The following is a 15581-nucleotide window of genomic DNA, read 5'->3' on the forward strand; positions in this document are numbered from 1 at the left end:
GTGCATCATAGTGCAGAACTGAACCACCTCTATTCCAACTCGCACCTCTCATTTGTCCACATGCACCATTTTTTAACACACCAACCACGGGAACACATGCAGGTATTGTCTATCCTGCCTTTTATCATCTCCAAGACCTCAGCCATGACCCTCCTGGGTGAGAACCTCAGCACATAAACCCTCTCTATGATCAATTTCTTTCTGCTCATGCCACACTCCTCTGCCATGCACACGGCCTCCATTAGACACCTTTTTACGATCTCAAGAGCCCTATTCATTTGAGGTTGATAGAGCAATGTTCTTTTGTTTCTGATTCCACAACACACCCAAACAGTCATCAATATCCTTGCTCACAAACTGGGGACCATTATCTGTTAAAACACTTATAGGGTACCTCATGACCTAATACCTCCTTGGAAGGGTAGCTATCCCTCCTGGCAAGTTAACTTGGGTACTGTTATAAATTACTGTAGCGTTCATTTCTGGTTCTCCACTTCGTTTGATTCTGAGTTGTATTGTTATGAAATCTAAGAGAGGAGGAAGAAAATTGTTTTGGCAATTTTGATTTGAAGGGTAAGCTTTTTGGACATTTTGATTTGTAGGGGGTATTAGATTTGTTTCCCGCGAGACAATCTGAGTATGATTTTCTTGTGAGCTGTCCCTTGTTTTGTATTCCCCCCTGTTCGAGGGGAGTGTATCGGTAGCTCACGATAGGCTTAGAACCCACGTACTGTGGACCTCTATGTGTACTGGTGCCAGAGGGTCTGTATTTTAAAAACACAGGTTGAACATTGAACATTTTGGACTAGGCAGGGGGCCTCCGCTGTCGGTCTTTCTGTTTGGTGATCCCACTGACTCCAGATCCAAACGAGGAGCACTCTTCACCCCTGCCAATTTTGTGGTCGTAGGTGTTGCAGAGTCTTGGGTTTGCTTTTGTTTTCTGTAGGCTTTTGGACCTCATAAATCCTGGTAGCTTGTGGAATCACCCATTTGAGACTTCATGAATCATCAGAGTCCCTCACTATTTGGGTGACCATACATTTTGGAAGGGAGTGAAAAAATGTGGTACTGAACTCCCTATTGTTGGTTTTTACCCATAAGAAGTCTGTGTGAATGCATGTTTCAACTCTTGGTCAAATTCTCTTAGAGATTGGTCCTCACCACACAGCATGTTTCTGCAACTTTATAGGCCGATTGGGGTTTCTGTGTGTAGAAAAATGTATTAAAATGGCTGCCTGGTATGCAGGCCATTTATGGTGGTTTTGATCTTCCAGCCCTGCAAAGAGAGAACATCCATTTTGAAATCATTCCTTATTCCAAATGAGGATATCATTTGCCCATACAACTCCAGATGTTCCCACACACAATAGTTTATATTTTTGTGATAAGGAGTCATAAAACATTTGATGGCTTTTAATTGTTTTATCAGGTCTTTGATGAAACTCTTTTGGGGTCTGCCCTTTCTATGAACCTGAGTCCACTCTCCCTCACAATGTACCATAAGACGGTTATCGCTAACCGGCGCCCCTTCTAGTGCACTCCTAAGGGGTAAATACCCAACTTTCACTAGAAGTGTGACTGAATTAAAAAAAATATATAAAAAATAGGCTAGTGAGTTGAACTTATAATCAGTAAAAGTTCTTGGGTGATTAATCACATACAATTGGTTGGTTACATACGATCATTTGTATCTGTGCTTTGAAACCAGAAAGGTAGACAAAAACACACATAAAAGTCTGTATTCCAAAAAAGAAAATCTATTTACATATAATTACAGAGGCATACTACCTTAAAAATCCAAAAGTCAGAGCTACTGCTGGAACCCTATTCCCTGATGTCATCTGTGTCCTCTCTAATTTTCTGATTTTGAGAATGCATTCTAGATGCACAGGACGCAGGCTCCCACCTTTGTTCTTTTGTCTGGGACTTTGCAGCGTTATTTTCCCAGAATCCTTTTTTAGAGGTTGGATGATAGTGTCTTTCTTCCTATGAGGGTTGAAAATAAACACTGTCTCTACCTCTAGATGGACTAAAAGAATTCTCCCAATCTCCCTGGCAGGAAGAGACTTTTATAATGCCCTTCCTGGGAGGAAGATTCTCAATCCTTCGTGATACTTTTCCTCAGGTCCAGGTGTATTTTCATTTCCACTCCTTACCCCTCCTGGCTTGCTGAATGGGGCACCCTCCCCACTTCTCGCTGGCGGAGATGAGAAGTCATCTATGTCTGATATAGAATGCTCTTCTTCCTGGCCCGAAATATCTCCCAACTCCTTGTCCTCTAGACGGTCAGACATATTACACCCCTTAGCCTGCCCATAGGAAGTTGTAGGTAAGTAGAATGAGGCCTTTGGAAAAAGGGAATAACCCCTTCCACCCCGCCCTGCTTCTTGTGGTTGTCTGCTATGTGATTGTAGGGCCATTTCATTACTTCATTGTATATTTTTCAAATTTTCCCATTTAAAAAAATGATTTTCTGCTTCTAATGTATTCATTGTTCTCTCATATCACACATGCTGGTCTGATTAGTTTCCAGCGTTTTGCTATGTGAAGTCCTGTTTTGCTTGCAGTTCCTGTTGTAAGAATCATTCTCACACTGGCAATTTAGAATTACACTAGACCGTTCATGATTTTTCTCTAGCCAGTTCAGCATTTGTTTTTCAAAGCACTCTTATTGTTGGATTGCCAGTTTCAGGTAAGTTTCCATTAGTTGAAATTGACCTTGTAGGTGCACATTTGCATCTTTCACATTGGTTAGTTCTTGGGAAGAGACCTGGTTCAAACCCTCATTTTCATGTACCTTATTTAATTTTTGAGTCAGTTGCTGTTTCTCATGAATTAAATTATCATGTTCTTTTGTGAGCTGATCACTCCGTTTTTATGACACTATAATTCTGATAAATCTGATCAAATGCGTTTTGGGACTCAACCTCTTTGAGAATTAATTTGTTATTTTCTTGTTTTAATTCTGCAATGTGTGGTTTCAATGTCACAATATTGTCTAATAGGGCGTTAGTCTGTGCCGACTGCTCATTATATTTTCCTTACAGCTTGTTCTGGGCCTCCATACACATATTATTCATATCCCAAAAGACTCTGAAACTGTGTCACTTGGTTCTGTAGCTCAAAACAATATGTTTTTTTTTTCGCCTTGCATGTGGTCCATTACATTTTGCTGTTTCAAAGCAGAAATCTGGCTTTCTTTCAGTGTCTCTTGCAACCGCAAAACGACTTCTAGTTTGTCATTGCACAATTGCAGCTGGTTTCAATGTTTCTTGGTGTCACGCCGCGCGCGCCACTCACCTGTTCTGGGGGTCGGGGTCCTCAGCTGCGGCGGTCTCCCTCCTGGAGATTGTATCCACGTTGGCGCCTTTCTCTACGGCGTACCGCGGTACGGGCTCCTGGCTCCCTGGGCTTGGTCATCTTGAATGTCCTGCGCATGCGCAGTGACAGCGGCTTGCGTTCCAAGCCTCGTTTTGGTCCCAGGCTATAAATAGCTTCCGCAGACCCGGAAACAACGCGTCTCAACACGGTTTGTTCCGTGTATTTGCTCCAGGAGCCCTGCTTTGCCTGAGTCTCTGTTCTGCTCCTGTCCTGTTCCTGTTTCTTCCTCGTGTTCAACCCTGAGCTCCTTTTGCCTTGCCAGGTTCCTTGAGCCTGCCCTGCCTTGGTTCCTTGCCCTTTTGGGTTCCAGTCTGGTATTTGGTCCTTGGAGTTAGGTAGGTCCCTGCCTGGTTTCCTCTGGTCCTGCACCATTCCTTGGTTGGGAAGGGGTCTGGTCCTGGGGTGGTCAGTTCTCTTCCCCTATTCCTTCCTTCCTTCTTGAAGGGTCTGCCTCCCCATTACCTTTTCTACTGTCTTGTGCCCTGCCGGTATCTGTGCCATTTCTACCACCGAGGATATACCGAAGATCTGTCCCACGAACCGCTGGCACCGAAGTGGACATCATCAGGCCTTCTCTGTCAGTGTTTACACTGTCCTGACGTCACGAAAATACAGGGAAGTGCTACCCGTGACGTTGGGAGCTGGTTCAGCGCAATCCTGTCATTTATTTCAGGAGGGTGTTGGGTCGGTTCCCCGCGTTGCTCTTTCATCTTTGCGAAGATTCATCGACATACTGGCAGCCTCATCTCCTTGCTCCCCAGGAAGAAAAGGTAACCAGCGATCTCGTGACGCCTCTTATAACACTTGGCCACTTCTTGGCACTGTTTAATATGAGCAGCCATGTCTGCTAACCTGCTCTCTATCAATTGGAGGTGAAAATAGAGGTCTGCAAAGAATCATATCTCCTTAAAATGTTCTTTGACCATTGAAGACATATCTAGCCTCTGTAGGGATGATGATTTAATGGGCCTTTTTTATATCAAATGTCTGAACCCAGAGAGGCTATCCTGTCCATTATATCTGTATTCGGTATGTCAATATCAGTGGCTGTCCAAACCCCTTTCAAATATCTTTTTGAAAGAGAATAGGCTTTAACCACAGGTAACGCTATGTCAGACATGTCTTTATTTAAAGTATAGTAATATATCGCCAAAATCCTCAAAACAGAAATGTAAACTTTTCTTACTTCTGGTTTACCACTGTCACTCAGTCACTTACAACTCGAAATTCAAACCTCTTATTTTTTCCTATATAACTTTAGACTTCTGTGCACACATTAGTATCTCCCTTTGAGGCTGTGGTATCAACACTGTGTAATGCAATACAACACAACGCTGTCACACAATTTCAGGGACTCTACAACTTAAAAGGTTTCAGTTGCAATGGCACTAGTAATTCTAGAAACCAGATCTTGGGGGGATCTCCAATTTTGTAAAATGTTTTAATCGGGCGACATCCAATTTGTTGGAATTTTCCACCCAACCCAAACCAGCCAGACACATTTCTTGAATAACGTTGTTTTTATTAACCTGGGACTCACAATTTAATAATATGGAATTCCAACAGCCCCCCTCCTTTTTCAGAATAAGAAACATGCAGGGTTGCAGACAAGGTCTTTTTAGGTGGATCAAATAATTAAGCAATATGACCTGAGTCTCAGGGGCATTAACTGCCTCGGGAATGCCCCCGCAGCGAGGGGCAAATTACTATTAGTATCCCGGCCCGCAAGACCGGGGTACTAATAGCATTCTTTTCTGTTCCGAAACGCTGCAGCTTTCAGAACAGAAAAGAAAAAAAAATGTCCAAGGAAATGGCCGCCGGGAAAGGGAAAACGTAGTCCGTTTTCTCTTTCCATGACGGGCATTGGGAGCGGACGCGCTGGGAACAGAACTGAAGGAGAACTGAAGGAGAAATCAGAAGGTAAGTGGGGTTGGGAGGGTACGGAAGGAAAAAAACAAAAAAAAACACATACCTGAATCCCCAGCCGGGGACGTTGGCAGCCTCCAGCTGTGTGGTTGCTCGGAGCAGGGTTTTGGCCCTGCTTCGAGCCTCCTCATTGGCTGAGGGGCTGCCACTCCCCCCCAGCCGGGGACAAATGAGTGGAATCCCGGCCGAGGGATTCGCAGCCAAGTAATGCCGCGGCGAGGGCCAATCAGAATGTGTTACATTCTGGTTGACCCTTGCCGGGGTACTAATGCAATTTTCCTCTCGTCATGACATAGGGTGTTTGTGTTATATGTTTTTCTCTTTGTATAACTAATACATTTATACAAACATTCCATTTACATCTCGTAATAGCAGGCATGCCAGCATGAACACAAGGATATATGGATCACTAAAGTTCACAATTTCTGCATGTAGATTTCCACATTCACCTAATTTTCATAATTAACATAATATGATAACAATTCGTTTGTATCCTGCTGATATGGTTTTTTCAGCTGAACATTAAAACAATTAAGTCTCTACAAGGTTTTGTTCAAAAGTTACCAACAGAAATAAAACTTCTCATCCACTTTGAATGTTTCCAGGATCTGAATGCCCCTTCCTATCATTTAAGGCATACTTTCAGTCTTGACATATGCGAAGCATTTCCCTCAGGAGAGGCCTGACTGATGGAAATATGAGAGGTGACCACTACTGATGAGCTGTTCAGAGTAAATTCAATGTACATTTAAGGATTTAAAGCCAAAATCAGAGACAGATGTAAGTTGTAAATGGGAGCATTCTTTGTTTTTATTACCTAGGCATGTCTCTATGGACCAAGATCCAAGCAGTCATAGGGTTTGGTATGGTGAGGTTCTAAGGCCAGTGTGCACACGTTTTCTTCTTTGAAAGCAAACCCTATATCCTGCATCTTGTTGCTGGGGGGTTGTGGGTTTGAATACCATGTGACAGTGCAGGTCTAGCATCGTTCAGGTTGGTTTCATTCACAATTGCAGCTTTTAAAGTTACATTTTATTTTCCCCTTTGCTTTTACATTTCCACAAAACCTGGCAATATTATAACTTTCTTTTTGCAAGTGCAACTACACTCCTTTCACAACTAATGTTCCGCATCTGTAGGTTTCCAAATACTGGTTCTTAGTCCTACAAAGGAAATAAACAGGATGCAAGGCCCAATTCTGTTTTGCCTTTTCTATCAAATGCTGTGCTTTTCATCTGAGGGGGGACTGTTTACACTTCTAATAAAAGTTGCAGGATACTTTCTGGTACTGTCATGATTCCTGCCCTCATGTCCCCAGCCCTCCAAGATGTCAGGCTGGAGCCAGGCCACAATCACCTACATGGCCCTCAAGGGCCTCTCCATCCCTTCAAAGACCCACTTGGAATCAGACTTGGCGCTTGTAGCACCAGACTCACTCACTCCCATAGGATAACATTGGGGATTGGACTTGTAGTGCATTGATGGGGACAAGATGGATGCCCCCACATATTTTGGTTCCCAGAACTGCATGCGCAGTCTAGTCTTTTGGGTGTGGTTCAGCCCAGAGACACCTGGGATACCCAGAGACTATTTAAGCCACACCCAGGCTGAGAAACATGCTTTGTGTTTTCTGCACCTGCAGCGTGACACTCACGGTGTTCGGATCGGTCTCCAGTAGGCCTGCATCTTTCTTTTGCGCTCAGCTCCTGCAAGAACAATAACACCGTTAGGAACCGCCTTACCGTGCGGTGCTTCTGCCCATCATTCATCGCTCCTTCTGTTCTGCGGGGATCTTCGGCGATGTCATTCCCATCCCGGCACGCCGCTTCCTAAGGAAAAGGAAAAAGAACAGAAAAGAGGCATTAGTAAGCATTCTGCAAATCTTCGCTTATTTCTAAATACTGTACGAGCTTCAAACGCTTACCTGAATCCCAGCCGCTCTGGAGGAACTCTGTCTACGGAACTTCTCATCCATCTGCTAGAGGGAAAAGACACTTCAGGTTAGCATGGAAACATCTAGAGGAGCCGCATACCGCGCTTACTCACCGCATTTGTTCATCATAACCGGCATCCACGCTGAAAACGTTGCAGCACCTAAAAGACACAGGAAAAGAACTCAGTTCAATACAAATACGAAAGGGGTTAATCGCGCATCACGCTCTCACTCACCTTCAGTGCTACTCATCTCAGCAGCACGCCGCCATCCCCGGACGCCGGCCATCATCTAAGGAAGGAAAGGAACGAAGTTAGAGAACTGTTCAAAAGACTCATTATACTTACCTGTCAGACTCTTGCCAGTGAAGTAACTAGGCAGCAACGAGCCTGCATCAATCAACGCACCCCTGCGCTGAAAGCAGGACAGAGAGCACACTATCCAAGAAAACAAGGTGAGCTGTGGATCAAAGGGAAGGGTTGGACCCTGGGGAAGAAGGGGTTCAAGCACACAGAGACAATAGGGAGTTAAACTCTACCAATCCTGTGTTTCAGGCCCAGTCTCCAGTCGAATAGCCTCCAGGGAAGGGTTTGAGGTCGTAAGAGGTCAGGACAGGCTGAGTGACGTCCCCGTGGATTCCAGGTGAGCATTACAGAACACAAAGCCTCACATCAAAATCCACCTGGGCGTCATGGAAACGTCAGAAACCGAGCAGTTAGCCCACATGTTGGAGCAGCTACGTTCCGAAGTACATGCGGCCAGGCAGGAGAACAACACCCTGAGGAGAGAGCTGATAGTAGCCAAAGAACGCACTGATGATTTAAGCTGGCAACTTCTCCAGTCACAAGCAGGGCATGCACCATTGCCGGGAAGCGTGCCCTCGATGCCAGCACCACCAGCCAAACCCGTTCAGATAACCCTTCCTGGGGCAGTTCCCTTGGCCCCGCCCGAACGTTTTACGGGGGATCCCAAGAGGTTTGCAACGTTCATGAACCAGTGAACCAGTGCCGCCTGCACTTCCTTTGTAGCCCAGGGGCCTTTCCGAATGACCAATCACGGGTCTCTTTTGTGCTATCCTGCCTGAGTGGTAGCGCCACTGACTGGTCTGTACCCTTTGTGGCCCAAGACGATCCTTTGCTGCATGACTTCAGGGGCTTTCAGCAGGAGATGGAAAAACTGTTCGCCCGTCATACTCATGGGCAGGCATTAGACAACGAATTTCTGTCCCTACGCCAAGGGAATCAAGACCTATTAACATACATAGCCACATTCAATAGACTCGTAGTTGAAGCAGAATGGCCAGTGGAGAAGAGAACCACGTTATTTCATCAGGGGTTGCGGGGGGAGCTCAAGGATGTTCTCGCACAAGTAGTGAACCCCCCGAAAGACTGCTCAGAATTCATTGACCTTGTTGTTCAACTGCATCATAGGTTGCAGGACCGAAGAGCAGATCGAACCAGACCGGACCCTTGCCCTATGTATGTGCGTTCAAAGGACAATACTGCCCGAACAACAGAAAGTTCAGGAGAACCAATGCAAATCGGGGGGTCAGATCCCCCTTGACTAAAGCGGAAGGGATAAAAGGAGACAGCAGCAGTTATGTCTGTACTGTGGAAGGTCAGGTCATTTCCTTAAAGAGTGCCCTGTGAAGCCACCAAGGAGGATGGTAGGGGCCACGGACAAGGAAGATACAATCAAGGAATCGGAAACCTCCCGAGCCCGGCAAGTGTAGGGGTCCACTTGTCGAGCGAAGAAAGTGAACTACAGACCTCCCATTTTGACCTCCATCTGTGGTCTTGATCAATCACCAACAAACATCTCGGATGCATGCAGTAAGAGCGTACATAGACAGTGGAGCCGTTGGGAATTACATCGACCAGGATCTTGCGGCAAAGATGGGGCTTCCGTTACGCCCTAAATCAACCACCGACACTGTTACCACTGTCAACGGCACGGAAATAGCTTCTGGTCCAGTATCCCAATGCACTGCAGGTTGAACCCTTCTGTGCCAAGATGAACACCAAGAATCTATCGTTTTTGACCTCATTAAGGCACCACAGTTCCGGTTGATTTTGGGAATGCCATGGTTGGTAGCTCACAATCCTCGAATCGACTGGCGAGCAAAAGAATTGGCCTTTCTCGAGACTTGCGTCCACACATGTTATCGCCAAGAGAAACAACCAATAGACACCAGAACCTCCACGCTTGCGACTGTGGCAATCGGCACCCTACCAAGTGAATTCCAGGACTTTCAAGATGTCTTTCAGAAAGAACAGGCTTGTACCCTGCCACCGCATAGACCATACGATTACCAAATCGATCTGATACCCGGCGCACAAATCCCTTGTGGGCGAATTTACGCACTCACGGAACCAGAAAACCAGCACCTGAAGGCCTATCTTGACCAATACCTGGCCAACGGGTTCATCCGTCCCTCGAAGTCTCCAGCAGCCAGTCCTCTATTCTTCGTACCGAAAAAGGAGGGGGACTTGAGAACGTGCATTGACTATCGCACACTGAACCAGATTACCGTAAAAAAACGCTAACCCTGCCACTGATACCTGAATTGCTTGAACAAGTCAAAGATGCCCAAATCTACACAAAGCTAGACCTGAGGAGGGCATATCACCTTGTTTGCGTAAAACAGGGGGACAAATAGAAAACCGCTTTTCGCACCAAATACGGCATGTACGAATATCAAGTAATGCCCTTTGGCCTTTGCAACGCGCCTGCTACATATCAATACGATGTCCTACGAGAATTGATTGATGTCTGTGCTCTAGTGTACATCGACGATATCCTAGTATATTCCACATCAAAGCAGGACCGCGTTAAACATGTCCGATCCGTATTGGAGAAACTCTGTCAACACCAGCTCTACGCCAAGCTCGAGAAGTGCTCATTCCACGTCTCTGAGGCGGAATTCCTAGGCTTTATTCTCAGCCCGAATGGAATCCGAATGGATGTACACAAGGTAGATGCTATCCTGAACTGGCCATCCCCAAATTCATTCAAGGGGGATCAAAGTATGCTGTGTTTTGCAAACTTCTACCGCCGGTTCATCCCAGGATTTTCTTAAATCGTGCATCCCATCATGTCATTACTAAGGAAAAGCAACAAAAAGTTCCAGTGGACAACAGAAGCCGAGGAGGCTTTCCAGGAACTCAAATCAAGATTCACATCTGCCCCAATCTTACGCCACCCTCGCCCTGATCTCCCATACCTGGTGGAAACGGACGCATCAGGCATGGCTATGGGAGCCATCCTCTCACAAAAGGACCCCGAAACGGGCCAGTTATACCCTGTTGCCTTCTGGTCGCGTAAATTCACACCCCCTGAACTCAACTACGCTATCACAGACAAAGAACTCCTGGCCATTAAGTAGCCTTTAAGGCATGGCGACACTACCTCTTGGGCGCCAGACACACAATCACCGTAATAACTGACCGCCGGAACCTCCAGTACCTAAAAACGGCAAAGGCCCAACCCTCACGACAACTACGTTGGGCTCTTTTTTTTGCTGAATATGACTACGTGATTACATTCCGACCAGGGGTGAAAAACGGGAAGGCCGATGCCCTTTCCCGTATGGGGGTGGAAGAGCAAGGGTATCAGACCCCTGACCCAATAGCAATCATCCCGAGTGACAAGCTCCTAGGAATCACAGCAACCATAACTCAGAAAGAATTACATGAAGAAATCCAAAACCTGATGAGTCCGGAGCAATTACAAGCGTGGAGTGCACAAGGAGAACATTACATGATAAAAGATCAGTTGCCCTACTTCAGGAATCGTTTATTCTTACCAAACCAAGAACTACGAGAACAAGTCATGTCCGGTTATCATGATTCCTTGATCGAGGGCCACCCCGGAATCACTAAAACCCTGGCCAAGGTAAAACGAAATTATTGGTGGCCCACGTGGCTTAAAGACATTATCCATTTCATCCTATCTTGTGGAGTGTGTGCTCAAAACAAGTCATCCAAGCAGAAACCGGCTGGGCTATTACAACCATTGGAAATCCCACCAGCACCCTGGCACACGTTGTCCCTCGATTTTATTACTGACTTACCACCCAGTCAAGGGTTTAACACTATTCTTGTGGTCATGGACCTATTTTCAAAAATGGCACATTTCATTCCTCTTAAGGGGCTCCCAAATGCTTCCACTCTGGCAAAGGTATTTCTTGAAGGCATCGTACGGCTCCATGGGTTTCCTTCAGTTTTGGTCTCAGACCGAGGTACTCATTTGTATCTAACTTCTGGAGAAAATGCTGCTGTATGGCCGAGATCGACATCCGGCTATCCACCAGTCACCATCCCCGAATGGATGGTCAAACTGAGAGGACAAATCAGACGCTCGAGCAGTATCTGCGTTGCATGTTACACCAAGCTGAAGGAAGCTGGTTCGACCTATTATGGATAGCTGAATATGCTTATAATAACTCCCTACATACCAGCACTGGGCAGACACCTCTAGGCTTTTATACCATGTATGGCAGGCACCCACATACTTCTGAGTTGGACGTTCCTACAACCCTGGAAATGCCAGCAGTCAAAACCCTGCACACGACCATTTCTCAAACCTTTAAAAGGGCAGCTGAACACCTACTTCTAGCTAAGAATCGCCAAAAGAAGTTTGCTGATCAACACTGAGCAAAGGCTCCCAACTACCAAGTGGGAGACAAAGTCTGGCTGGCGTCTAAACACGTGTCCATTAAAGGAGCCCGAACTTTCCGTCCAAGATACCTGGGTCCATTCACCGTCACCTCTGTGATAAATCCTGTGGCGGTCAGACTAGCTTTGCCGTCAAACATGCAGATTCATCCTGTGTTCCACGTGTCTCTCCTTAAACCTGTTCAACTTGGGACCCAGATAGCAACGCCACCGCAGCCAGTAGTAGTCGCCGGGGAGCCAGAATTCGAAGTCAAGGACATCCTAGATTCAAAGTAGGTCAGATCCAAATTATACTACTTAGTAGACTGGAAGGGGTATGGTCCACAAGACAGGACATGGGAGCCTTGTGAGTACATCCATGCACCTCGCTTGCTTAGACGATTTCATCAAAACTATCCAACCAAACCAGGACCACACATAAGAGCCACCTTGAGAGGGGCCTTGGGGGGGAGTGCTGTCAAGATTCCTGCCCCTCATGTCCCCAATGTTAGGGAGAATTCTCTCTTTAGGCTGAATTTCCTAACCTAGTGAGTCCCCCAGCAGCTTTGCTGGATTTCTGTAGTTTCTTTTTTTTCCTCCTGCCAAGAGTGAGACTCTTTTCCTCCCACTCTTGGACATGACTTATGGTATTCCTTTGACTGGTAATGTGTTTTATGGGCTATGGGGTCCTTTACTCCATATGGTCTCATGTGTTTTTTTTCCTATGTGTGTTACACAGCACCCTCCATGCCGTAACGCAGGGGTGTCATAGTGAAACCCCACCATAGACTCCATACCCTGGGACTGACTACTGCCTCCCAGGGCATGTAAAGTCACCATTGGCTTTACCAGTCCCAAATTATTAACAGAAACCAGTACAAACCATCATATTGTGGATGTACTGGTCGGGGCAATTCGATTGCCCCGGGGTCTGTTAGTCGAGGGGGCACGTCTCCGTCCCCCCTGATTGAGTTTTGGCTGGTGGCAGTGGAAACTACTTTTTATATTCGACCGCGAATATTCTCCTATGGGATTTTCCCATTGTTCGAGGCTACCAACTTTAATTATTTAATTCTAATAGCCTCAAACGTACCGCCGGTTTATTGAATTAATATTAATTCTCCGGTTGGTATTTTTTGCCAAGACTCGATTCTAAAATGGCGTTTGTGTTCTTTTCTGTGACTCCAACCCAAGTCGAGCCCTTTGTTCCACTTTTTGGCGGGCTTCTCCACAGAAGCCTCCAAAAGTGGTGCCACTCTGTCTGGGTACCACAGGGGGTGTGGGAGGGGGTTTAGGCACCCTGGACCGAGTTACCTTGGTAACTCAGGTCGCACTCTGGTGTGATTGGCCCAAGTGGTGAGCCGGCCGGCTCACCACTTAGCATGTTTGAGTGACAGCTAGGCTGAGTGAATGGGGGTTTTCTGCATAAAAGCAGGGCTTTGGGGGCTGGAACTTCAGAAGTCGCCACAGGACCTGAGAATCTGACGAGGGAGAAGCTGAGCCGACCTACCACGGCGACACCACGGGTGGAGCCCTGCAGAACCGACTCACCACTTCCCGACGACAGAGAAGATCTCCCGGCTGGAGAGGCTACTTCCCCTGACTGGTGGCCACAACCAGTTTTCCTTTCTTTCTTCGCACCCCAGCCCGGTTGGTGGTCAAACTGCCCGTGCCAAGCACCCCGGCAGCCGGATAGCCACTCACCACTGAACCGCGAATCCCCAGACCGCTCCTTGTACCTGAGAAACTCCGCGGCTGGTTTCTTCCCTGAAAGTGCAACGGACTCCTGTCTTCCTCCACGGCGAGATCCTCTTTTCCCCCGGACGAAGCACCGACTTGCACCCGCTGACAGGAACAACTGCCCCCGCTGGAGCGTTCTCACCGCTTTAAGGTACCGTGTCCGCCAAGCCTCCCTTTCTAAAGATTGCTACAAGGTAATAATAACCCCTTAACCTTCTGGACTGGGCTGGCCGCCTTGACCCTCTAACTGGTCCCTTTCTGTGGTCCAACTCCTTTTTTGAACCTTTACAAGACTTTTGTGCACTGCAACCGTGTGACCTTGGACACATTTCGTTTGGATCCTCTGAAAGTGGATCCGGCTTCTTGAACCCTAACTTCACGGTTTTACCTTGCCTTCCTCTCTTGTTGTGTTCTTGAAAAAGTGTTGGGATCTGTTTCAATTTGTTCTCTGCTATTCTCTCCCTTTTTAAAACAAACTATTAGAGTGCCATCTACGTTAAGCGCTCACCGCTGTCTGAAAATAAGTGGGGCTTTACTTAAGACTTGTCTAATATTCTTTTAAGGGAGTGTATATCTCTTAGTGACCGTGTTTTTGAATGACTTATTATTAGTGCCTGTGTGTTTTTCTAGATGTGGTTTTAAATAAATAATTATATCTCTTTTACACCAAGCCCTGGTCAGTGTTTACTTGTTCTATTGTGTGCTCTTGACCTATTGTGAATACTCTGTATACTGCCTAACTCTTCTTGAGGGAAGTCTGACTGCTCAGCCACAGCTACCAAGTGAATCTGTGTGGTACAGACTGCTACCAAGTGGGTTTACTGCCAAACACCTGTAGTCCTAAATCTTTTGCAGTGGTCCCAGAGGGAACTGCACAGGTTTCTGCCTAACACTGGTGTACAGCGGTGGGATTTGTATTGAGTATACACTTTAGAGTGCTTGTTGAACACTTTAGGACAACTAACCACAGAGCTTAACACTAAAAAGCTGATTTTCTAACTATGTCTGCTATGGAGAGTTATAACCTAGAATCATTGTCTGCCAAAATTGCTGATTGCTTAAAAGTATTGTGTAGACATAAGAATCCGTCTGAGAAGGGCAGGAAAATGGAACTTATAGAAAGATTGTTAGAAAACCAAAGTCTGGGTGGTACAGAGGAATCTACCCCCTCCCCCCCCCAGCAAATGTAGAAAACAGTAATGGTATTGATCTGAATCAAAGTCTTGAGAATGAGTCAGAAGAGGAAAGTGAACCTAATGAAGTTAGCCACTCTGAGCCTCTGTCTGCCTTACCTACTGTACCTACTGGGCCTATACCAGGTCCTACATGTAACCCTGCTTATTTTGAACTTGAAAAAATGAAGCTTGAATTAGAATACAAACGTTTTTTAGCTCAATCTGAAAGAAACCAAGAGCTAGAGTTCAGAAGAATGAATGCCCAGGCTGAGCAGAAGCAAGCTGAGTTAAGACTCAGAGAAATAGAGCTTAATCATGAGTTAGAAATGAAAAAGTTGTCTGTGGAAAATGCTTCTCTCTCCTCTGGTTCTTCTAGGAGTTCCAGTCCCAAAAGACCCCGGATGCCTAAAGAATTAGTGGGTATGTATGAACCTAGATTGGATGTGTTGGATTGGTTGAAAATGTTTGAGTATAATCATGGGCTCCAGGACATCACAGGGAATGAGTTACTCCCCTGGTTGTTCTCTAGGCTTCCCCCTGTTGCAACTGATATGGTAATGGAGTTGCGGGAGGTGGATAAGAAGGATTATGAATGTGTGAAGCTAGCTTTGATAGCTAGATTTGGGAAGACCCCTTCCCAGTACCTTAAGAGGTTTAGGACCCTCAAAAAGCATGATGGTACCCCTTGGGCTACCTGGGTGAGTGAAAGTTTGAAAAACTTAGAGGGATGGATTAAGGGTTACAGAGTTAACACTTATGAAGGAATGAAGA

Source organism: Ambystoma mexicanum, chromosome 11 (genome assembly GCF_040938575.1).
Source record: "Ambystoma mexicanum isolate Mex_15411 chromosome 11, UKY_AmexF1_1, whole genome shotgun sequence".
NCBI lineage: Eukaryota > Metazoa > Chordata > Amphibia > Caudata > Ambystomatidae > Ambystoma > Ambystoma mexicanum.